Source organism: Gorilla gorilla, chromosome 8, assembly GCF_029281585.2.
Source record: "Gorilla gorilla gorilla isolate KB3781 chromosome 8, NHGRI_mGorGor1-v2.1_pri, whole genome shotgun sequence".
Lineage (NCBI taxonomy): Eukaryota > Metazoa > Chordata > Mammalia > Primates > Hominidae > Gorilla > Gorilla gorilla.
The window spans coordinates 113,695,539-113,722,093 of NC_073232.2; the positions used below are offsets into that span (position 1 = coordinate 113,695,539).

The 26,555-nt window shown below is 36.6% G+C and overlaps 1 protein-coding gene across 10 annotated transcripts in view; it reads left to right on the forward strand.

The window, feature by feature from the left end:
• Nucleotides 1–26,555, forward strand: part of BTRC (beta-transducin repeat containing E3 ubiquitin protein ligase) — a 204,891-nt gene that overhangs the window by 76,036 nt on the left and 102,300 nt on the right. The window lies entirely within an intron of this gene.

Sequence of the window (26,555 nt, forward strand, 5' to 3'; positions counted from 1 at the left end):
TTCTCTGTCTCTGTGGGTTATTTGCGGGCATTAGTGTATGTGTCTAATTCATTAGTATGTGCCTCCTCCTTTCCCATACTTTACTTATATTCATCTTTTCTCCTTCATATTGCCTGTATCTCACATCACTCAGTACTCCTTTAATGATTAGTTTATAATGTAGATCCAGACTGATCCACTCTTAAGACAATGTCATCATGATTGGTTACAAAAAATTGACATGGTACAGCTTAACTGTTGGCTTTCAGATCAAGTAGAAGTATGATAGTAAATTTTAAAGTAATCTCAATAAATAGCAGGTCAATACGTAATATTTGCTCTGGACCGACATAAAGCCAATTAGTATAATCAATCAATTAATTACAATCAGTTTCCTGAACATTTTCTTATTTTTTTTAAATGATTACTCAAAGTATAAAGTGCCCTCTTCAGAGTATCTCCTGGTAATTATACTACTAAGTATATATTTTTTATAACTGTTTTATTTATATCTTGATTAACATTTCTAATTTCTAGGTGGAAAAACCTTTGAGACCTTTAGGTACAGTATTCACCTTGAGACACTCTAGCTAGTGTTTCATGAATTAACAGATTCCAGTTCCCCTCAGCCTTTCTTTTTTTTTTTTTTTTTTTTTTGAGGCGGAGTCTTGCTTCATGGCGCAAGCTGGAGTGCAGTGGCATGATCTCAGCTCACTGCATCCTCCGCCTCCTGGGTTCAAGCAATTCTCCTGCCTCAGCCTCCTGAGTAGTTGGGATTACAGTTACGCGCCACCACGCCTGGCTAGTTTTTGTATTTTTAGTAGAGACGGGGTTTCACCATGTTGGCCAGGCTGCTCTCAAACTCCTGACCTCAGGTAATCCACCCATCTCGGCCTCCCAAAGTGCTGGAATTACAGGCAAGAACCACTGCACACAGACCCCTCAGCCTTTCTTAGAGTCCAGGATGTCAGTTCCAGGATGTGCGAGAAACTTATAGAGAAATAATGTGGAAAATTGTAGACAAAAACGTAGGAAAGAGTTTGGTGCTCATTGCTTACAGATTAGGGTACCATACATGATTGTTTTCTTGGCTGAGTCTTATCTGCGTACCTCAGGTATTTGGAATTTGTGTTTAGCATTTTATAGTAATACACAACAAATTAGTTTTTATATTAATATTTGCCTGCTTTTAACCTGTTGTTCATATCTATTTAGAAGAATTTCAAAGATAGGCTGTGTCAGAATGCTTGTGACTAAATTTTAGCTAAAAGAGGGGAACTTAGGTTTTCCACATTCCTAACCTATGCTAAGAGTGGTTAATTTTTAATGATACTATTTAGTGATCATAAAGCTGGATATTTTCATTTTTCCTTTATAAAATTTAATATCTTAAGATTTTCAGTTTTCCTTTGCAAAATTTAATATTAAACTTCCTTGGCTTATACTATGAGATACAATATAGTAAAGCATGCAGGTTCTAAAATTAGCTAAATCAAGTCTTGAATATTGTCTTTGTCACTAGTGGTATGATCCTGAACTTATTTCCTTATCTGTAAATGGATACTATAGTAAGGGCGTGCAGTGATGGTAGCTGCTTTTATCATGATCGTTATAAACATTATTGCTATTATTGGAGAGTAATTGATATCCTGAGACTGCTTATTTATTTCAAAGTGAAATATCTTTTTTTTCTTTTTTTTTTTTTTTTTTGAGACAGTCTTGCTCTGTTGTCCAGGCTAGAGTGCAGTGGCACAGTCTCGGCTCACAGCAACCTCTGCCTACTGGGCTCTAGTTATCCTCCTACCTCAAACTTCCGGGTAGCTGAGACTACAGGCACACGACCACACTTGGCTCATTTTTGTATTTTTTTTGTGGAGATAGGGTTTCACCATGTTGTCCAGGCTGGTATCGAACTCCCCAGCTCAAGTGATCTGTCTGCCTCAGCCTCCCAAAGTGCTGGGATTACAGATGTGAGCCACTGCACTTGGCTATATCCTGTATTTTTAACTACATATCATACTGACAAGGTTCTGCCATTGAAGAATCCATAGTCTAGTTTGTTGGTTTTTTTGTTTGTTTGTTTTTTTTAACCTTTTCGGGGTTGCAGTTAGTTTAGGCGATCTGCAAAGTCTGAGGGAATTGTAGTGCCTAAAAGGCTGCTCCTACTTCAGAAACTAGTTTCATGTTTAGAGGCCCCCACAACTACTCTTAGGTTTGATAACTTGCTAGAAAGGACTTAGAATTCACTGAAAACAATTATACTCACAGTTTATTACAGGGAAAGGACACAGGTTAAAATTAGCCAAAAGAAGAGACACATAGGGCAGAATCTCGGAAGGATCCAATTGTAGAACTTCCTGTCATCCTCTCCCCATGGAGTCGTGGATGTCATTACTGCCTCCCAGCCACAGTGTGTGACAATACTCACAGAGTATTACCAACCATGAAATTGACCTGAGCCTTTGATGTCCAGGTATTCACTGGGGCTCTATCACATACTGCTCACATGGCTGACTTCTAGTCTCTTATTTCCTCCTGGTGTTGAAACTTATTAGGTGTGGTTTAGTGCCCCCAACATGAATCACATTTGTCCAGTCGCTAAATCTCTCAGGCAAGCAGAGATACTCTCACCAGACAAGAAGTACCAGGGGCCCAGAGACCGCTTTCCAGTAGCCAAGAGGAAAGGCCATTCCTTTCTTTGGTGAAGAGTAATTCTTCACTACACAGGGGTCATGGATCTCTTTGGGAATCTGATGAGTACTATTGATCTTGGGTATTTGGCAACATTGTGTTGAATACTTTACATACATATATAGATGTTTATTATATTTTTATTTTATGAAATGATTGAGAGCTATTAAATCACATAATTCTAGAAGTGTAATCTCCCAAGCTGATAAATTCTAGGAAGGGAATGTTCAAGGAGCTGTTAAGAATATATAAAAAGGGGACCCAATCTAACCTGAAGTTTGAGGTAAAGAGGATCAGGTAATCAATGTTTAAGAGCTGAAGGATGAATAGGAATTAACTCGATAACAGGGAGGAATGGAGGAGAAGGAGGACATTTCAGGCCTAAGGAAGAGTCAGTGCAAAGGCCCCAAGAGCCAGTGAGGCTTGGTGCATTTAAGGACCCTACTGAAAACAAGACTGTTTTTTCAGAGAATAAAGAGAAAGGGGAGAATAGAGTGAGAAAAGACTGGGGAAGCTTGATCACTCAGGTCTTATGGGCCATTCAAAGTGTGTAGTTTAGTCTTGATTCTAAGAATAGTAAGTCACTGAAAGGATTTAAGCACAAGTTTTACCTGATCTGATTTGCATTACTCTGGCTATAAGAAGATGCATTTAGATATGTTACTCTGGCTATAAAAAGGATAATTTCAGTAGTTGAAGAGAGAGATGATGGCAGCTTGGTTTTGGACCCAGGATCTTTAAATTCTTAAAAAATTATTGAGGACCCCAAAGTGCTTTTGTTTATATGGCTTATATCTATTGATATTCACTATATTTGTAATAGGAATTAAGAAAAAAAATTAAATATTCTTTAATTCACCTAAAGACTATAATAAACCTGTGGCATATAATCCAAATAACATTTTTATGAAAAATATATTTTTCAAAAAAAATTAAGACTATTACATTTTTATGAATCTCTTTAATGTCTGGATTAAGAAAAGACAGCTGGATTCTCATGTCTGCTTCTGCACTCAATCTATTGTGGTTTGTTATTTTGGTTGACATATGTGAGTAATATCTGACCTGGCATAGGTATATAGTTTGAAAGGGAAAGATATTTTAATACCATTTTCAGGTAGTTGCAGTTTCTTGAAGATTAGTTGCAGTATAGTATCTGAAGCCTTATCAATGAACTTCCTCTGTTATTGTATTAAAATCCATTGGTCTCAGTTTTTTTCAATAAATTATGCTGGAACAATTGGATATCCTTGTGCAAAACAATGAACCTCAACGGTTATACTGCACTATATACATAAATTAATTTGAAATGGATCATAGACCTAAATCGGAGTTAAAATGTATAAAACTAATAGAAAATGTGGCAAAAATAATCATTGTGACTTTGGGTTAGGCAGAGATTTCTTAGCTAAGATACAAAAAATATGAACCATAAAAGAAATAACTGATAAATTGGACTTCATCACTGTTTAAAAATTCTGCTTTTCAAAAGACACTTTAAAAAAATGATCAGGAACCAGGTACAGCAGTGCATGCCTGTAGTCCCAGCTACTCAGGAAGCTGAGGCGGGAGGATTGCTTAAGCCCAGGAGTTCGGGGCTATAGTGCCTGTGAAAAACCACTGCTTAAGAACAGCCTGGCCAACATGGCTGAAATCCCGTCTCTACTAAATTTGCGTTTTTAGTAGAGACGGGGTTTCAGCCCTGTTGGCCAGGCTGTTCTTAAACTCCTGTCTTCAGGTGATCTGCCCACCTCGGCCTCCTAAAGTCCTGGGATTACTGGCATGAGCCACTGCACCCGGCCTCAACAAGATTATTATTATGTCTTATGTAGCAAAAATGGGCTTATGTACTGGTTTTACCCTATCAATTCAATTACTTGTTCTTTGTCAGGTTCAGCACACACAGGTGCTTGATAATGCTGGTTGACTAATAGGCAGAAACTGGATTTGAATCTAGTATCTTCTCTGCCCACCTACTGGAATTACAGCAGTCTTAGTGCATTTGCATCCTTCTGGTTTAGGTTTTATTTTATTTACCTAGATTTTTATTTAGGTAAATTATTTACTTAGATTTTTATTTAGGTAAAATTTACATACAGTGAGATACATGGATCATAAGTGTACTCTTAGGTGAGTTTTGACAAATGTATACTTTTGTGTAACCTTCAATTTGAAGATACATGACAGTTTCATAATCTGAGTTTCCTCATACTCCTTTCCAGTTTGTACCCATCCCCCATATGCAATTACTGTTCTGATTTGTCACCAAGAATTTGTGTTGCCTATTCTTGAACTTACTTCATATAAATGCCATCATATAGTGTACATTCTTTGTGTCTGTTTTCTTTCAATCAGTATGATGTTTTTAAGATTTATCCATGTTACGTAATCAGTAGTTCTCTTTTATTGTTAAATATATTTCATTATATTAGTACACCACAATTTGTTTATCCATTCATTTATTGATAGGTATTTGGATTGTTTCCAATTTTGGCCTATTATTAATAAAGCTACTATAAACAGTTTTGTATAAGTCTTTTTTTTGGCATGTATTTTTATTTCTCTTAGGTACATGTCTAAGAATGGAATTTGTTGGGTCATAGAGTAAGTGTATTTTTAACTTTAAAAGAGACAGTGAAGCAATTCTTCAAAGTGGTTGTCACAGTAGGAATACCCATTTTTACTAATATTGACAAATATGTTTAATGAAATGTCTCATTTAATGTAATGGCTTCATGACTTTTTTTTTTTTTGATCATTGGATTCTTTTAGTAAGTTTGAAGCATCTTAAGTCAAAATTCTTATGGCAATAAAGAAGGAGGAGCTATGGAGTCATTGCTGAATTTGTTGGATTATTCCCAGTAGCTCAAATTGAAACCACAGCGTTGAGATGGTTTGAAAACTAGTGACAGGGAAGATGCTGAAAAAAGTTGTTAGAATAAATTGTATGGGGATATGTTTAGTTTGAGGATATTTTTATTTTCATCATTCCATTGATTTATCCTGGGAAGTGTATGAGTGATTAGAAGATTTCTGTTGATTACCAGTAGATATATTTGATGGAATCATTTGCTCATTCCCAGCAAATGGTGATCCCGTAATCTATAATATTAAATGAGAATGAGCAATAGAGTTAAAGTAATTAAAAATAGCTGAGTAATTAAGATTCTTTATTTTGCTTTAGATATTGAAAGAGAAGAGAAATGAAATTCTGACTGTAAGAATATAAGTAAGGGGCCGGGCACGGTGATGCACGATTATAATCTCAGCACTTTGGAAGGCCAGGGCTGGCAGATCACATGAGCCCAGGAGTTCGAGACCAGCCTGGGCAACATAGTGAGACCCTGTCTCTACAAAAAATTAGCTGGGTGTGGTGGTACTCACCTGTCCCAGCTATCTGGAAGGCCAAGGTGGGAGGTCAAGGCTGCAGTGAGCCATGATTGCGACACTGCATTCCAGCCTGGGTGACAGAGTGAGATCCTGTTTCAATTAAAAAAAATAGATAGATAGATAGATAGATAGATAGATAGATAGATAGATAGATTTATATGGCCCTAAAATACTTTAGCTATCAAGTGTAACCAGTAATTTTAGGAATATCTTGAGCTAAGTGAAACGTGATATTTTAACATTAGCTAGGGTTCCATGTCAAAGGTTGAAATTGTATTGAATTCAGGAGAGATGTTGTATTTTATTACTTAAGAATGCTTACAAGTCTACTGAATTTTACCATGTACAAAGTGAAATGTTAAAATGGAACAATACTAGGAAAATTAAGCACTATTCATTATATATATGGAAAACTTAATTTTACATTTGAGATTTTAGAGGAATATGGATTATCGAATTGAATATACATTAACATTCAAATTCTATTACAAAACAATACCATAAGGAAAATTATCCTGTGACAGAAATGCTTCTCATTCTGTAGCTGATACCCTCTCTATTGTATATGAATAATTTCTGTGTAGCACAATTTCTGTATAATAAATGTAGTTATTTTTTATGTATATGTTAACATTTGACTTGTATTTATCCCAGCTACACCCTTCACCTTAGGGGTTTGCAGGGAATGACAATCAAACATGTTTTTATTTGTTCGTTTGTGCAGAAATGTTTTGTTCTCCTAATAAAATGAATTATTGTTTATTATGGAATATGTACATTATTTGGTAAATATATAAACAAGAGTATCACCCATATGCCTTCCACTTTAAGATAATTATTGCTAAATTAACATGTTAGTGTCCTTTGATCTGGAATGACTTATCCATCCATGTGTGCCTGTGCATGCACACACACACACACGCCCAAATAATGGTTTCATTTTTAAGTATTTTTATTGCATTTAATTAAATTATGAGATATACAATTAAAACGTTTAATATTCATTGTAGAAAATACAGAGAAGTAGAAAGAAGGAAGGATTTTAAATGTCCTCCCAGAGATTACCATTTCAGTGATACTAGTAATTTCTGAATTTCACCTATATCATATTGCTCAAATTCTGCATTCATCATCTGGTAATACTGATTTTGGTCACTGTTTATCTCATAGATAGCTGCTCACATGTTTTTGAATTGAACAAAGTTTGAATTTGGCTTATATCTGACCACCACCTCCCTCTCATGTAATTGTTAGTCATTTCAAATTTTGCAGTTCCCCAAAGGTGCAGTGTTCTTTTATATATCTGTGTCTTCATATACCGTTCTGCTTACCTGAAAAACCCCTCCACAAACACCTATTGTCCCTTACCCCACTCTCTGCCTTTGTCTACCTAATCTTCAAGATTCAGCTCAAGCTGAGCTAGAATTAAAGTCTTCCCTGATCTTTATCTTCTCTCTCTTAAACTAGTCAAAGGATCTGTACCCAGAGCATGCATGGAATTCTGTGCCCTGTAAAATTGACATGAAGAAAAGGAGTATTCATTTTCGTACTTGATTCTTTAACAAAAAATTCCTGATTGGGTCTCACTTTTTACGTGTGTTGGATTAGATGGTCATATACAGAAGGGAAAGAATAGCAATATAAGTCTTCTCACGTCTGTAATCCCAGCACTTTGGGAGGCCAAGGAGGGCAGATCACAAAGTCAGGAGATTGAGACCATCCTGGCTAATGCAGGGAAACCCCGTCTTTACTAAAAATATAAAAATTAGCTGGGCGTGGTGGCGGGCGCCTGTAGTCCCAGCTCCTCGGGAGGCTGAGGCAGGAGAATGGCATGAACCCGGGAGGCAGAGCTTGCAGTGAGCCGAGATCGCGCCACTACACTCCAGCCTGGGTGACAGAGCGCGACTCTGTCTCAAAAAAAAAAGTCTTCTCATTAGCAATATAAGTAATCTAATTTTATGTTTTTATGTCTCACACATACACATACATATATACTACATTATGTCAAATTAGTAAGTACAAAACTTTTGTATATGAATTTAAGTTTTCTATTTAAAAGAAAGTACATAATTAGTTTTACCAAAATATAGTTGCTACTGTTCATTGTAGTTTCTACCCTTTATATGAGCCATTGTTTGGGGGAGTACTTGTTTTGTTACTGGTAATAAACTACAAGGGAAATTTGTAATATAATATTAGTATATTTCCCCTAGATTTTTAAAAAGCAGGTCATTATTTTTTTAAGCACTTCAACTGCAGCACAGTGCAATCTTTTGGGGAGAACTGGTAAAATGAGGATAAAATTAGTACAGGATTCCAGCAGCTTGAAAATAACACAATATTTGACCAAAATCTCTTTTGTATTCCCTACTCTGGTTCAATTCCAGTAGTCCTGGAAATGTGCCTATGGACTATTTACAGTGAGATTATAAAACTGAATCATGATTTTGGTGAATAGAAGCCAGAGCATGTGGCTACAGCACCCCAGCTGGCAGTAAGCTCTCCCTAGGTTTATGAATGTAGTTAGATGGTCCCCAACTGTTTACAAGACAGCAGAGGTGAGATCTTTGATTGACAAGTCAGAAATGCATTAGATCATTCTCTCTGCCAGTCTCTGGTTCATGCTGTTAAAAATGTCAGCCTCCAAGTTTGAATGGCAGCCTGAGGGCCTTAGAAGCTTTTTGTTTTCTGAGATGGAAACACAAATTGGATGTGTGCCTGAGCGCTTCATCCTGGGCTGTAATTTCATCTTTTAGCTAAGAACCACAAGGTACATGAGCAAAGCACCCTGTAAACAATAATACTGTGGAAAAAAAATAAACAAGGTCGTGTTTCTGGTACGTTGATCCGATGGTGTCCTGACCTCTATCACGTTGAACATCTCCACCCTGATTGCTGTTCCCTTTGGCATTACAATGAGAGAAAGAGAGACTGACATAGGAAGAAAAGATTTAAAGTTGCAGTATCGTTGCACATTCCTTGTATTGGCTATGAAATATTGAACTGTCAGAATGTGACACTTGGTTTTTTAAGCAACCTTTCTTGTTTGAGGTGTTCGCAGTTCATTCCTTTCTCCCCCATTTGTCTGCTTTCATTGATAGGGTTGGAAGTAGTTGCCTTAAATGCATGAAAAGGGACAGTGTTAAAGAGAAGTGGTGCTGATGGAGCCAAACAAACTTAACACTGGAAAATAAATGCAGGCTGTGGGGCAAAGGAGATAAAGTTGGGTTAGTGTATTATTAATAGTGGAATTCATGGAACACCCTATTGTAAGGAAGAATCAGGTTAGGTCCCATTTCTGTTTTTGTGGAGGCAGGAAGTTGGGAAGGTGGTATTGGGTAAAGAGATGCAGTGACATAGTTTGTTAAACTGATAGCCTACTATATGGCAGTATTGCCAGGCCAATCAAAATTCACCCAGCTATTTTATTTATTGCTCTTATTATCCAGTGTCTTTAACAAGTGGTGAAATTATAGAAGACTTTAAAATTTGGGGAAGAAAAATATTTTTTTAATGTGGAAAATGTGTATTTATAGTAAGAAAGCTCATTAGGTAATATGGAAGAAACATGCTTATATTAGTCCAGCTTATGCCAAATGAATAGAAAATCTTCCTTATAAAACCACCATATATTTCTTGGAAAATATTTTGTAGTAATAAAATGAGTTTTCTATTATGTTTTAAATTATATCTTTTTTTTCAAGCTATGAGTAGGAGTTTATAAATTACAATACATCTTAAAACAACATATATATTTTTTCTTCTAAGGAAGCACTATTGATGTATGCTTTCATTTTCATCCATTTTGGGGCATTGAATATACAAGTAAAGTTTTAACTGAGAATGAATGGCCTTTTGCAGTTCTTCTGGAGTATGGAAAAGAGTTTGTATTGAAAGTTCCTCAATGGCTGGGCACTGTGGCTCATACCTATAATCTCAATACTTTGGGAAGCTGAGGTGGGTGGATCACTTGAGCTCAGAAATTCAAGACCAGCCTGGGAAACATGGTGAAACCCCATCTTTACCAAAAATACAAAAAATTAGCCAGTCATGGTGGTGCCAGTCTGTGGTCCGAGCTACTCGGGAGGCTGAGGTGGGAGGATCGCTTAAGCCTTGGAGGTGGTGGTTGCAGTGAGCCAAAATCATATCACTACACTCCAGCCTGGGTTGACAGAGTGAGACTCCATCTAAAAAAGAAAAAAAAAGGCAACTATTTAGCTTAGCCCTCTCCTCTGAAAACGTGAAAGGCAAGAGCTGTTCTGCATCAGTCCAGTGAAATGCACTGGAAAAATGGTGTTGGTAATTCCTGCTTTGAGGTCATGCTAGAAAGAGAGAAGATAATACTTGTAAAATATAAGTCCTGCTCCTTTGTAGCCAGATTTTTGTCCTTACTTAAAAATATTGTGCTCAGAAAGTAATACCAAAAGGAGGGATATTAAGAACTAGTTATTGTTGTTTTTAAGTATTGCTCTGAATTTTTAAAGCATAAACATTGATGTAGATTTGCATTTAAGCTATGAGAACCCACTGTCTTGACTCAGTGGGGGAGTTTTCAAAAATCATTCTTGTAGAAATTGATTTCTCATTGGCTGATTTCTACAGGATGAATGAAAACAAACCATTTTTTGCAGTCTTAGAAGAATAAGAGGAATGCAAGTGTTTAAGAAATGAGACTGAAATATGCTTTATGGAGTTTTCTAAATCTGGTACAAAGAAACTACAAAATTTCTTCTTATGTATTATGCATCAATACAGTGAAAATGCCTCACAGCTTATGGGCTTTTTACAACCACACCTTCACAATTAATGATTAGCTTAATTATTTAAACTCCAGGCTTGCCTCATGAGCAAACGTCAGTGTATTCATAGAACCATAGAATTTCAGCATTGGACCAGACATCAGAGACCATCTAGTCACATACGTCTCATAATGTAGAAATCCTTTATGAAATGTGTTTGGAAGGGAGTCATCTAATCTCTCCCTGATCACTACCATTATTGGTGAATCAAACTTCTTGAAGCATCTTGCTTTTACTTTGTTGGTTCTACTAGAAAGTTTTTTCTTGGCTGGGCGTGGTGGCTCATGCCTATAATCCCAGCACTGTGGGAGGCTGAGGTGGGCGGATTGCCTGAGCTCACGAATTTGAGACCAGCCTGGGCAGCATGGTGAAACCCAGTCACTACTAAAAATCCAAAAAATTAGCCAGGCGTGGTAGTACATGCCTGTGATCCCAGCTGCTTGGGAGGCTAAGGCACGCTAATCGCTTGAACCTGGGAGGCGGAGATAGCAGTGAGCCGAGATCACACCCACTGCACTGCAGCCTGGGCGACAGAGTGAGACTGTCTCAAAAAAAAAAGTGTAATAAGTCAGAATACAATGTAGACACGTCTTGTTTTGAACACAATTTAAATAATGTAATTTAATTACTGCCTAAGATTGCATATACTTCTTTGTTTTGAATGATGGAAAAATTTCTAGGAACTTAGCCTGGGTTTGTTTCCTCATCTTTTCTTTGAAGCCAGAAAAGCATAGAAAAGCATATGTAAGCACTTTGACAAATGACATAATGTAGTGGCATATCAGAGTGGCACAGGTATTTTAAACCTAGCTCCAGTTCCTGAAGATGATGAACATCTGCTTAGAGGTACTGTAGAGCTCCACAATGCACTAATTGAATTACTCTTTTCTGGAGTTGCGACTGCACTAATTGAATTAGAATCTCTCTCTCTCTCTCTCTGTGTGTGTGTGTGTGTGTGTGTGTGTGTGTGTGTGTGTGTGTGTGTGTGTGTAAATGAGATAATTCCAACCTTAACGGGAGAGACTATGAGAGACATGACTGATGGTGTGTACTGTGCTGCTATCTAATGGCAGCCTATGGAACTACTACGTGGTCTCCAGGGAAGAGAAAATACAGCGTGACCTCAGTCTAACCCCATCCAGTTTAGTTCAGAAGGTCCCAGGATGTAATTTTGTAATTCTAAATTGAAAAGGAAAGAATGTGATAAATTTCTTTATTAAAAATTAAGATATATTTTATTAGACATAAAGTTTTTAAGTACTAAGTTACAAATATTCAACTGAATTAAAAATTTCCTTTAACTGGTGAAAAAAAATCGAGTTGGTGGGTCATCTTTTTTCTCATTTTTGTCCTTCAGTGACATAAACGTAAAAAGGAATTAACGTTTTTGAAATGTCTTAGCATCATAGAAAGGATGAATGATACAGGGCTTGTTCATATTTTTAAATACAATTTTTTTCCTGGTTGTTAAAAATAAGGTGTTACCAGATTTTGCTTATATGTGATTATGCTTATATTAATTATAGCAGTATCAAAGTAAGTTGTACAGATCTCACTTGCTCTTTTTTTTTTTTTTTTTTTTTTGAGACGGAGTCTCGCTCTGTCACCCAGGGTGGTGCCATCTCGGCTCACTTGCAAGCTCTGCCTCCCGGGTTCACACCATTCCCCTGCCTCAGCCTCCCGAGTAGCTGGGACTACAGGCACCCGCCACCATGCCCGGCTAATTTTTTTGTATTTTTAGTAGAGACAGGGTTTCACCATGTTAGCCAGGATGGTCTGGATCTCCTGACCTCGTGATCCACCTGCCTCGGCCTCCCAAAGTGCTGGGATTACGAGCATGAGCCACCGTGCCTGGCCTCTGTTGTTCTACTTAATAGTTTAAAAATTAACTTTACCACAAATTTGGGCAAGTTTTAAACCCTCCTAAGTGAAGTCAGTTATTTTGTTCCTTTAAAAGAAAAAAAGAATCTTAGTCACAATTTACTGATTTTTGTAAAACATGCAAATGTAGTCCTGCGCAACATTAAAAGCAAATACACTGAGGACAACTCAACATGAAATATATTTTGATTCAGTTTAACGCTAGGCATTCTAACTTGTAAAAATGGCCCTTAACAGAAAAATACATATGTATAATCACTTGATTTATAGAATGTGTATGTGTGCATACAAAACCACTTCAGTAATAGAAAAGTGCTGTTGGTTACCATTCTGAGCATTTAAAATGATCACTTTCCATTTGATCATATTAAAGATATAGGAACAAGTATATAGCATAGAAAAGTTTTAATTTCTTCTGTGTAATCTTCATTATTAAAATATGTTTGAATATGCCATTATTTTGTAGGCTAATTTGTTCTTCATTGTGAGATTGAGGTACTTAGATTTCTTGTATGAATAGCTCTCACTAAAATGACTATAATTTGTACTTTTTATATTGTCCTTAGGGACATTTTACTGATTTAGAAAATCCTTTTGACATCAAGTAGATGTAAGGCTTTACAAATAACATGGCCATTCACAACTAGCCACAACTCCGATTCGATTCACAGAGTACCTTGTATTTGCCAATTACTGTACAAAGTCTTAGGCATAAATTAAGATTCAGAACCTATCCTCAAGGAGCTTATAGTTATTTGTTATACATGTATTAAATACTTATATACCAGTCACTATGCATATAATTACTAGTGTTAACCATTAGTCATATGTATTTTTTTCTGATTTATTGAGCTAGAGGTCTGGCTTACTTAGTAGCAGTCCTAAGGAAATGGTATACTTATGTTCATGTCAGATATATCTCATCTCAGCAAAAAAGTGATAATGTATATTTCAGACTAGTCTGTGTCTTAAATGGTTTTCTCTTGCCTTTACATACCTTCTAAGGGAACAGTGATGTTTGTGATAGCTGTACATGTAGCTTAAAAAGAGATGATAATATTTGTTACAATGCCTCTTACTGGTTGATCATAGATTTTCAATCCTTGTTGTCTTCAGAACTGGTAGTTCCCACTGGTGATTTGATAGTTTGGGGCTTCTACTGAGGCTATAACTGAGAAAGAGTCTATTGCATACAAGGTATAAAGTGCTTCTTTAGACAGTCTGTTTCTAGAACCTAAATTGTCCTGGGACCAGCTCTTGATATAAAAATTCATAGAAACCTGTTTTTCACAGAGTGTGGTAACTCCTTGCCATAGTGCCGTAGTGTTAAAATTCACATTGGCCAGGTTGTTCTGTAAATTAAACACTGACAGCTACCCTCAGGGGAACAGCCAATGTATTTATGATGATGTGCTGATTACACAAAATACACTGCAAGCAGAAAACAGCTGCAGAGAATAAACCTCTTAAAAAGAATACAATTACAAATAGCACCCTCAGTATTTCTAGTGGTGAGTGTAGAATACAGCATGCTAATGCAAGTTTCTTACTTAGTCCGCCTGAAAACAAAAAATCTGAAGGAGATAAATTATGGTTGAATGCACATGCGGTGCCAGCATAGCAGTGAACAAATTTCCTTTCTCAAGAGCATGGCTGTAAGTGCACAGATTTCAGGTGTGGAGTAGTCTAACCACCCTCCCTCATTTTGTTAGGTTTTATTAGTGGTTTTCTCATATATAGTAGGGCATGGCCTTGAGGTTATAGGGGCTCTAGACATTTGAAAGATATTACACAATGAATGGGGCAGGAGGGTAACTAAATTGTGGTTACAAATTTCTGGTAGAAACTCGATATGTTAGGGTTTAGTTATCGACATTTCATTTGAAGATACGACTATATATTTTCAGTGTTATTAATGGCATTGAAGATGGTGCCCTTGGAATTAATAAAAGGAGTCATGACTCTCTGGTAAGATCTTTCTGATTTCTTAGATTCTGTTTTTCAAGAATAATGGTGTTTTAGGACATTGGAATAGCTGATTGTATATTTGTAGGAGTATCAGCTCTCAAATATGTCCCTTTTCATTCCTGCATCTTACTGGTCACATGCATACAGGTAAGAAGATTAGAAAAAAATTTTTGTTTTCCATATTTGAGATTCTCTCTGTTAGAGCTTAGGGTCAGTATCTATAAAATATATTTCAACTGCTGAGCATGCTAGCTTCTGTTTAAATCAGTAGAAAATATGTTGATCTTTCAAGACATAAATTTACTCAAGCCAACTGTAAGGTATAGCGCAGGCAGGGACATAGTGATTGGAAACAGTTCACTTCACCCGCCTGAAACTAAGAATCAACTCTTCAGTATATGGATCACTGGTATGTAATAATCGACTATTATCGGTCTGTCTGTTGGTCTCTTTTTAAATCAGTTTGGAACCTCCTGGAGTTATTTTCTTGCTCTACTGACATCAATCCCATGTGGCAGAGGAGTTGTGTATAATCGCTTTGGTTTAATCAATAGAATAATTGATAAACCAGATAAGATTTAAACTGATTATAGCCCCAGCAGAATTCCCCAGAGGCCTTGGACTCTCTTAATTTTGACATGTGTGTTGTGTACCCTGAGGATGAAGTGCAGTTTGAATTATCTGCTTTTATTTGCTTAATGACGGGGAGGGTGTTAAAGTCAAATGTTTAATTAACCCAGCAATGGGCTGCGTTGTCACTTACACACAGCTGATTGAGATATCTCATGGAGAATACTGAATAGGAATGATAATGTGGCACTGGGACGGAAGATTGCTTTTTCAATCCATTTGCTGGGTCACTGCTTTGAATGTCTTATTGGATGAAAGGCATTCAGCCTGGAGAAAAAATTCAGCATTTAAGTACATTTTGTTCTCTTTCCCCCCCCACCCCCCAACCCCCTCCCTGCTCAGAAGTTAACTAAAACAGATATGTTCTAGGTTTAATAAGCCATCCATGTACTAGTAAGAGATCAGGATAGCCAGTAGCCTCAAGCTACATAATTTCCTGTGGAAACGGAAAAATCCTACTAGCCTCTAAGGTATTCTAAATGTGAGCTCTTTTGTCCCTCACATCCTGTGTCCCTTGCCATTATTGTGAGGTTGTCTTTGGTTACTTGTCTCTTGCCTTTTTCTGTAGTGTTTGCTAGATGTGCAGCTACCTCTAGGGCCAAAGGCAGACCTTTTCCTCCCAAAGAAGCAAATTATCCAGTACATTTTTTGCTGTTTGATATACCTGGCTTCTATTTGGTTGTAATTGTGACTAAGAATTATAGTGAGACTGTTGAACTATTCAGAGAGATGAAAATTTGAGGCATTACAGATTCTTGCTTTTTTGGCTACTGCTATTATAAAAACAGTTGATGCTGTGTATATTTCATTTTGTTGAGAGGCACTTTGCTTTCTATATGGACTAAAAAATTAGGCCAGGAAAGATTGCAATATTCAACACCATCAAAAATGCAGTCTAGGCAACTGGAGTTTTAATGACTTGCTGCCCACAAAAAATCCCTGACTAGCTTTATAATGGAATGTAAAAATTCATTGAAGGCATATGAGCAAAACTTTTAAAAAAATTAACCATGACTTTCCTTCTCTGTAGTTCTTATGTTTCTTCCCTCTATCCCCCAAAGATCTAAACCAGGAATTTACTAATTTTTTTCTTTGCTTTAGTCATTTGTATTCCAGAGAGCACAATAGGGAGAAGGATACAAGATTGATTTTTTTATGTGTGTCCTCTTGAAAGCAGAGTCAGGGGCATGAATACTGTGGGGGGTGGGGGGGGGCCGGTTACAAAGCAATAGAAGCATGCAGCTAGTGTTCGCGTGCAGGTTGGACTTTTTGCGGGTCAAGGCAGACCAGACGAGTAGCTTATCTTGAGGGACGCAAGTAATAGACCAAATATAGAGCAGCTATTTCAGGAATCATGTAGGTCATTTAATTATCCATTATGATTGAGTGGCTAATGCTCTTTTGGCAATTACATGACCTCTGTTATTCTTGAAACCTATCCAGGCCCTCGTGGGTCGAGTGACCCACAAGTCAGTGCTCTCAGACTTGATTCCACTCAGAAAGAAAGGAGATGTTGGGAACCACTGGCATTTAGAAATGGCCATGCTTTCTTTACTGACCACTACCCAGAATGTCCTTTGTACAGCAGTGATAGGCAACTGGTTTTGAAGTCAACTATTCCTTCATTGTATATAGGAGCAAAAGATGCATTATACATTGGTTTCCACAAGAGGGTATTTTGGCAGGAGATACTTTAATACCACAATTAGCTATTATGGTATTCACTAATTCTGTACTGTAAGAACAACTACTATGATATTAAAATTAATGTTTGATATCTGTCAAACCAATTATCTATTACCAAACTCTGTAGTGGTATTTTCCATTCCATAACGCAACAAGTGCTATTGATGATAGCTAATAACAGATATTAGTATATTATTAATTACTAATAGTAATTATAGTAACAGATTAGTAATAATAACAAAATGCTATTGATGATAGCTAATAACAGATTTTAAAATATCATTCATTAAAATTAGCCTAATTTGAATTTCAGTGCTACAATGATTATTAAATTAAAAGGCCACTTTAAAATTAGGTTCTGGTCAAAGACAGAATAAGTTGGAAACATCTTGATTGTTTATCACTTTTTTTCTTTAATCAACCAAGTATTATTAATACTTCCAAAAAAACCAATTTCTGCTAAATGATAGTAAAATTTTCTATAATTCAGTGACTTCTGGGATAATTTTGAGAAAAGAAAATGTACATTTCTTGTGATTCTTTAAATCGAAGATAGTTACGATGTGGAAAGCAATGGCAGCATAATCAAATTAATTGTAGGATTTGTCAGAAATGCACAAAATTCTGTATAGTTAGCAAAATGTTAAATTAGAGGTATACAGCCATTCTCTAGCATTCCAGTAACTTAAGACCTTAGGCTTAAGAGAAATAATTTTGGTATTCTTTAAGTAGAAACTATTTGCATTGCTATAGAAAAAGGCAGTTCCTTCTATTGGAGAAAAAACATCTTTTAAAAAATTGTTACTTACACATCAAAGAGCATTGCTTTAAAACAACAACAACAACAAAAACCCAACAAGGTTGTTTATCCCTGGAGCAGTAAAATTAGCCATCCTTCCCAATAAATTTATTAAATTACCCCTGGTAGAACTCCAAGCTAATCTGTTTTGGTTTTATTTTCATTTTGTTGTTTGGTGATGTTAACAAATGAAAAATTGAAGACATGAATTGGTGTTTATAACCTTTGACCCTTCAGAAATAGAAGACTTCTCACACAAATTTTAAATCCTTAAGCCAATACTACCTTAGGGTCTGGCTACTTAGAGACCCATGAGAATGCAGTTAATCTGAGTTATATTTGCTGTTTTCTGTTTAAAAACATATTTTCTCTCATTCTAGTTTTTTCATTTCTGTAGTGGAGATGAACAGAAAATGGAAAGCAGGATTTACAGCAAAAGTTACAGATTAAACTCAAGTATCCCAAATAAGGAGTATAATTAGTCTGCTTACCATTTTAAGAGGAAAGCAAGGGATATAATGTATGGTGTATGATTTTTTTTTTCTCCCTATATATTACTTTTCTTTAAGGCATACCCTTCAATATCTATGCTGAGACATGTTTTTCAGCCTTGGGAACCAAAAATTTATAGAAATAGGTGAGAGGAATGGTATTTGTAATTTTAAAGACCCGAAGAGACATTAAGGCAGTATCATTAGTGGGGAAGGACACAGTATAATAATAAGCCTATATAATAATTTCTTAATTAGGAAAAAAAATAATGATTAAACAAGACCAGTCCATATTAGAGACATACACCTAAACACAGATCTTAATCTAGCCCAGTCTAGCTTTCAGAAATGTAGTTTATTTACTTGGGATGGTTTTACGTCTCAGGATATTAGCTTTTATCAAGTTTAAAGGAATCTTAAATTTCTTTCAAGATATTGTTGAATTGTAATAAAATGGTAACACCAAAGCAAGGAAGATATCCAAGGGGATGAAAGTCATTTAGCAAAAAGAAACAAAAAACCAGGAAACAAGGATGACAGAAAAAAAAAATCATCAGAGAGAAAGAATTTTGTCATACATCCTAAGGGTTCTATAGTTCTCAGTCCTATTTTGATAAAAAAAACTACATAAGAAAATCTACAGGGGACTTTGAGTTACAAAAATAACCAGATGTCCTTATTAGTAGAAGCAAATGTTTGCCTCTTAATTTACACAAAACTATATGCAGAGGATCTCTGGATGAAATATTTTTGTAAATATGGCAGCAAAGAAAATCATGGCACAAAAAAATCTGTCCAAAACACATAATCATGAAGGTAATGTCTTAAAGAGGAAAGCAGTTTTTTAAAAGATCCCTATAGATTTAAAGGTAAAAGGTAAGTTAAGCTAGTTATATTTTGGTTTACATTATACGTATTCTTGGCTTTTTATCATGTATGTCTTTCTATCTCAAATCCTCCTGGTGAATTTTAATTCATTTTGCCTTGCTTATTTCTCTACTTTGTACATTGTTGTTGCATTTTGAACAGTGTAAACGTATGTGTGGATTGCTTTTTTTTCCCTGAAAGAATGGTTGTCCTTTTAGTTCCATCACGAAAAACACAACCTACAGTGGTATAAGATGCCTGCTTTGCAAGCCTGTTTGGGATTTTAAAATATTAACCCACATTTTAATAAGTAGATGTAGTTTTGTAATTGCATTCGTACATTAAGCAGGATAAAAATGTAAAAAAAAAAAAACTACTTGAAAGGGTAAGGTAGGAAGTGTTTTTTTTGTTTGTTTTTAAATTAAGGCTTTAGAGCCAAAAAAAAAACCTTTAAAGTTTAAATGGACTATTACTTCTGATGTGGAGCATATTAACATAATTACAAACTCTTTTATATACTCATAGTCATTGCTAAGTTGATGTTCAAACCTTTGATTAAGAAGTCACAAAGCTGACTGTGTTCAGACAGCTGTGTAATATCGCTCCTATTCACAAAACAGATAACTGTTTTAGCCCCCTCCCTTTTTTGGTCCCCATATTTATTGCTACAAATTTGTCTTTCTCCTATAGCTAGACTTTTAATTAATGGTGAAACATTAAAATGTTGTATTGTGATATTTTCGGTGACTTGAAAGTTAACAGAAAGCAACACTGCTCATTCATGCCCTTGCCTTGTCACTCCCTGGTGCAGTTCATCTCTTCTATCCTTCTTATCAGAGTATCTCAGTGCTTAGTTGAGCTTGTTTATCTTAAAAGAGCAGGAGGCAGGCTTTTAGGGAGTAAGCTACATGTTCCAGTATAACAGGCACCAATGCTGTTTGACTTGAAAAACATTTGATCTCTTACATTAACAGCCCATGTCACTGTAATAGGTAGTACAGCCGAGTTGTTCAGTTCTCTATTATTTTAGCTTTGAAATAACTGTTAGTGCTGCCCCAAAATCTTCGTGTATAAAATTGTATATTGGCTGTCCCCCCAGGACTCGTAAGTAAACAAGGTGATATGTGTGGCCAGAGGGAGGGTATTTGTTGGCTTTGTTTTAGATAATAACTGATCCTATCTAAAGATGTTTTCTGTCTGATCCCTGATAGTGGGTGCTGCATGACGTTGTGTAAACTTGCAGACCTAGCAATATTTTAAGGCAGATTTCTGTTTGTTACTAATATATGTGCTCAGTAACTATTAATTATGAACTTTCATTTTTTTCTCTGATAATGAAACATTTAGTTTTTATGAAGCTTAATGTCAAAGATCCTGCACAATTTGCCTAAGTATAGCAGTTTGCACAGCGGTTTTTGAAAATGGGCAAGCAAGAATTTAAAGGGAATGTTTGTTAGACTTAAAATATTACTTTATTTAAAAATAATTCAGTTGTGGGTATAATTTCTGTGCCAGGAATAATTTGACAGTTATAATCAGGTAGCAGTATTAAAAGAACAGAAAACAAAATTTCGTATAATCAGGTTGATGTTTTCTTCCTCTTTAAGAGTACTTCTTTTAATAGTGGTAGAATGGCAGCAAATAATTTTAATCCTTCCTTTCTTCCTTCCTCTATTTTTAAGAATGTGATTTTTCTCATTCTTATTTTTTTCTGTTACAGCATTACCAGGCCACCTAGTTACTTTCTTCGAATTTAACCTAAATTAGATACATCAGCCAGAACAAGCATAATTGGTTGAAAGGCAGCCATCTATCTAGGGAGTTCTTCTAAATACTGAATGTGTCATGCGCTTTGACATGACATATCTGTAATCTCTGAATACAGAAAGCACTTTCTGTGTTAGCTGTAGGTGTTAAAGCAGTAGTGTGTTTTAAGAATGTGTGCTGTGCAAATTCTGGCTTGTGAGGTAATGACAAGTGTTTGCCTGCATAGACAATATATTTTTTCCCCCTGAGGTCCCCACACACCTAGTTTGCCTCAAGCTCATCATCTCTGTCAGGTTAATCAATAGGCACCGTATGGCAGAGGGTCAGTAATCAGTGTCATCGTGCCTTTAAATCGTGTTGAAAATTTGCTTAAAGCCTGGGCCAATTAACATCGAGATGATGAATGGATGGGAAGATGGGAAGAGCCTGCCGCTCAGGGGCTTTGTGAGGAGGAGATGCTCAGCTGTTGAGCAGCAGACACCAGCGAATAAAATCAGCCATTCATGTGAGCTCAGTCCACCCACTCTTAATGATAATGTCAATCTAGCAAAATATATACACATTGGAGTTGTCACGAGTTCATAAATCAAAGGAGTTTGTCAAAGGCATTCAGATTAACGAGGCAGCAGCAATAACAAGTCAAATTTGCATAGAGAATTGCTCGAATCTCAGTAAATTATGATCCTGTTTTTCATTTGATTATTTGCTAATGTCTCAAGAGGGAGAATGATTATATTAGCATGCAAAATCTACTCCAGAAGTAGAAATCTGAGGTATAGAAGACCAGTGCACTATGACAATTAATCAGTTTCTGCATACTAGCATAAATGCACAAGGCCCAGAAATGAACTTCTTTTTTATTATTATTTCTCTTTGCTACTGATCCAAATGGTTCAGCTTGACAGAGACTTTATATTGCTTTAACAGTGTTCTGAATTGTGCCTTCAGGCAAGACATAGTTATGCAGCTATAACCAACCTATCCATCTGCCAACCAGATTGGAATTCTCCTATCCAAGGCTTCCATTAACCCCCACTGACAGCTCCAAACAGGATTAAGAATTTGGAAGCATAAAAAATAGTTGTTCTTTGCAAATATACACAATCCCTCTGCATTTTGAGAAAGGATGCATCTGTAGTGTTTTATGATTAGTGTCGGACAGTGTGGCGGGGAGAAAGCCTGCTTGGCAGTTTTTTGACTTCTGTCACGGGGAGTAAGGCAGTGCTAATGGAAGTCCTCTTTGGTTGTCCCAGAGAATGTTGTCCATTCTATCTAGTTGTTAGCACTGTGCTTGGAATTGGTATATTACTAGAAAAGAGCACTCCTTGAAAGCCTTAACTGGTGAATCTGTTGAGTTTAGCAGTATAGGGAGGCCTTGATGTGGTTGTGGTTTAATAGAGTATGTCAAATGATAAACATGCTGGAGAAGCAATGTGCATGAAAACATGCCAGAGAATATCTTAGGAGGACACTTTAGGTCCTCCCTAAAATGAGTCCTTGAATAGGATTTTCCGAACAGCTTCTGAACTTAAATGACCTAAGTTTTCCCCATTGTATCCTAAAAGGATTAATTAAAATTTGTTTAACACACACACAGTGTTTTTTTTTAATGTCACCTTTCATAGAAGAGTTTGAGTGATTTTGTCCACGTAGCTAAAATATCTGTTAACCTTGTAAAATAATAATTTCTGTTTTTGTAAATTGTAAATTTATATTTGGAGGCTAAATTAGCTCCAAGTCACATAATAAGTTAATGGGAAAAAGTATTAATCCAATTACTAATTTACCATTGAAGTTCACTATACTGTGTTTGCAATTAGTTACTAGAAATCGGTCTCAGGATTTTTTCCTTCAGGTGGGTTGTCATTCTATACGATGATGAGCAGATGATTTCATTTTTAAAATGTGTTCAAAATCAGTTATAATCCACCACAATTTACCTGCTTTGCTAAAATGATAGAATTATCCCAGTTACAGAGTCCTTCGAATCCTCCAATGGTAAATTAGTGAAGTATGTGGCATTGGTGGGAAATGTTCGCTTGTAGCTTTGGAGCTGGTTATTTTATTTATAACAGATGTCTCTTCAAACAGGTTCAGGCTCTATTGCACCATCCAACCTTGAGCAAGATGCTTACTCAAAGATTATTGTAAGTCATTATGAGTGGCTTGACTTTTCATCACTGTGTAAATTAGTTTTTTATTTGATTATATAATCAACTCTTAATTATCCATTTTATCAGGAGTTGTGTGTTCAAATAGATAACTGAAAATAGTAAATAAGCCACTTACTAGGTCATGGGGAATATTGCCCCAGCTATGAACCTGCTGTGTGCTGCCATCAAAACATCTTTACTTCTTGAATTGGACAGTCAAAAATACAAACAACCTCAAAGTTAGGAATGCTTTGGTTAAGGGTTGCCAAACTTTGTCTGTAAAGGGGCAGATAATAAACATTTGAGGCTTTGTGGGAGATAGGATCTTTCTTGTGGCCACTTACCTCTTCTGTTGTAGTGTGAAAGCAGCCACAGACAAATCGTAAATGGATGGGCATGGCTATGGGCCAGTTAAACTTTATTTGCAAAAATATGTGTCAGGCCAGAGCTTGTAACTGCTGTTAACTGATCATACTGGCATTATAAGTAGTGGGACAGTAGGACTGCAGTTGGGCTGCCACCGAAGTTCCTCTGCTATTAAAAACAAAAGAAAACAAAACTTTTTTTTAAGCTAGCCGGACAGTCTGGGTTTAGGGTTTCAATTATTCATTGAGCATCTGTTATCTGTATACTTACGTAATGTGTTAGTAGGTAGAGGGAGCTACAAAGACTTTTCCCAGTAATCTTTCAATCTTACTGGTTAGTCGAAAGTAACAGTGCAGACATTTATCTAATTAAGTGCCTGTTGTGTGGATCAAGATTAAAATTTAGTTAGGGAATTTCCAGTAGAGTAAGGTGGAGTAGTTTTATGGTTTCTTAGAGAAGATGACAGTTAAACCTCATTTTAAGAATGTGTAAGACTTGAATAGATGAGATAATCCTGTGTTTATAATTGTTGAGTGAACTAGACTGGAGTTAAGAATCCTTCCAGGCCAGACTCTGTGGCTCATGCCTGTAATCCCAGCACTTTGGGAGACGGAGGCGGGAGGATTGCTTGAGGCTATGAGTTTGAGACCAGCTGGGTAATATAGTGAGAACCCCTGTCTCTACAAAAAAACAGAAAAATTAGCCTGGTGTAGTGGCGTACACCTGTAGTCTTAGCTAGTAGGGAGCCCGAGGCAGGAGGATTACTTGAGCCCAGGAGTTGGAGGTTACAAGGAGCTATGATCATGTCATTGCACTCCAGCCTGATGTGATAGAGCAAGGCCCTGTCTTTAAAAAAGAATCCTTTCAACCCCGAAATTTCAAGATCATATCACCTGTTGGTGAGACTATGAAGAAACTTGCTTAACTGGGGCAGAAAAGATGTGTTGTGGAAAATAACTTGGTGTAATATAGTAGGGAATTCTGGATGGTCCTGAAAACCAGGCCTAGAACTTCATATTTGATTTCATAGAAATAAAGAGCCACTAAAAATATTTTAGGGAAAGACCATTATGACAGTAGCAGTGTTAAGAAAGATTAACCTGGCAATAATATTCAATCCAAGAAACTTTTTTTTTTTCTTTGAGACAGGGTCTCACTCTGTCACCCAGGCTAGAGTACAATGGCATGATTACACCCCAAACTCCTGGGCTTAAGCGATCCTCCCGCCTTAGCCTCCTGAGTAGCTAGGATGACAAGCATTTGCCACTATGCCCAGCTAATTTTTTTTTTTTTTATGTAGAGGTAGGGTCTTGCTATGTTACCCAGGCTGGTCTTGAACTCCTGGCCCCAAGCAATCCTCCTGCCTCTACCTCCCGACAAGAAAACATTTTAAAATTCACATTATATTCTCTAGCTTTGTGCTGAACCTCTGAAATATAAGATGAAACAGAAACTGGCCCTGCCTTGAAGGAATTTACAGTAGTGTGGGGTGGGAAGCATGTTCATGTAGAGATATAAAGAGATATAAAGAATTAAGTGCCAATTGGAAGTGAAGTTTTTCTTCGGAGTAATTAATTCTAACTGCAGGTTAGGCATAAGGGGATAAAGGCTTCTCAGAGAAGGTATCATTTTAGCTGACTCTCGAATCGGGATTTTTAGTAGATGAAGAGATTGGGAAAGAAGCCTGTTGCATGTTAAGGGACTAGAATTAACAAAAACACAGAGATGAAAGAGTGGTTTCCTTATTTTGGTGAATGATAAATAATGTCATGTAAATGGTACAGAGACTTTGATGGAGTGTTAAGTTGGCTGTCTTATGGATGCTGTACTAAGAAGTTTGGGTTTATCCTGTTGTTGCCAAAAAGCTATAAAAGGCTTTTGAACAGGAAAGTAACCTTTTTTAGAATGATGATTCTAATGGCCGGGCATGGTGGCTTACGCCTGTAATCCCAGGACTTTGGGAGGCCGAGGTGGGTGGATCACTTGAGGTTAGGAGTTCGAGGCTAGCCTGGCCAACATGGTGAAACCCTGTCTCTACTAAACACACACACACACACACACACACACAATTAGCTGGGCATGGTGGCGCATGCCTGTAATCCCAGCTACTTGGGAGGCTGAGGCAGGAGAATCACTTGAACCCAGGAGGCAGAAGTTGTAGTGAGCCGAGGTCACCACTGCCCTCCAGCCTGGGTGACAGAACGAGACTCTGTTTCAAAAAAAAAAAAAAAAGAATGATGATTGCCACTCTAGTGTATAGAATATATCAGATTTGGATTTAGGCAAGGATGTCAATGTCAGAAGGCTGTCTCAATAGTAATAGCACTGGTAAGAGGTGTTGTGGGTCTGGACTAGAGTAAAAGCAGTGGAAATGCAAAAGTAGGGTCAGATGTATTAAAATAGATGATTCAAAGAAAAAGTTTATACACTGGAAATTAGCTAGATATGTTCAAAGAAAAAAAAGGAATGAGTAAAAACTGACTCTGAGGATTTAAGTCTAGGATAAAAAGAAAAGTTGGGAGGAAAAGAGCTGACCTAGAAATGAGTGGAGATGGTAAAAGAGTGCTTTAAACTTAGATGTGTTGATTTTGAGACAGTTTAAGCTTATCACCTGAATACTTTTTTAATATAATTACTTTCTTTTTTATTCGCCCAGTTTGGTTGTGGAAACATTTTATCCAAAATGCATCCCTGAGGTCTAATGCATGAGCTTTAGCAGTATTTCCTTTATTGACCTTTTCCTACCCAAATCTCTGTTACTGTATCTGCAGGTGTTACAGCCCAAATGCATCTAGTTTGGAGTTAAATTCAAAGTTGACAGGGAGACTTCCCTTCTGCCCTTTCAATTCTAAGCTAGTAAGCACTGAGCTAAGAAATAAATATTTGAGTTAATATAAAAGGTAACAAGTTGTGCACTGGGCTAAGAAATAAATATTTGAGTTAATATAAAAGGTAACAAGTTGTGTAGAATCTTTTGCAAAAATATTTTAATATACTGTAGTCCCCACTTATTCATAGGGGGTATGTTCCCCAGTGGATGCCTAAACCACAGATAGTTCTGAACTCCATGTATACTATGTTTTTTCCT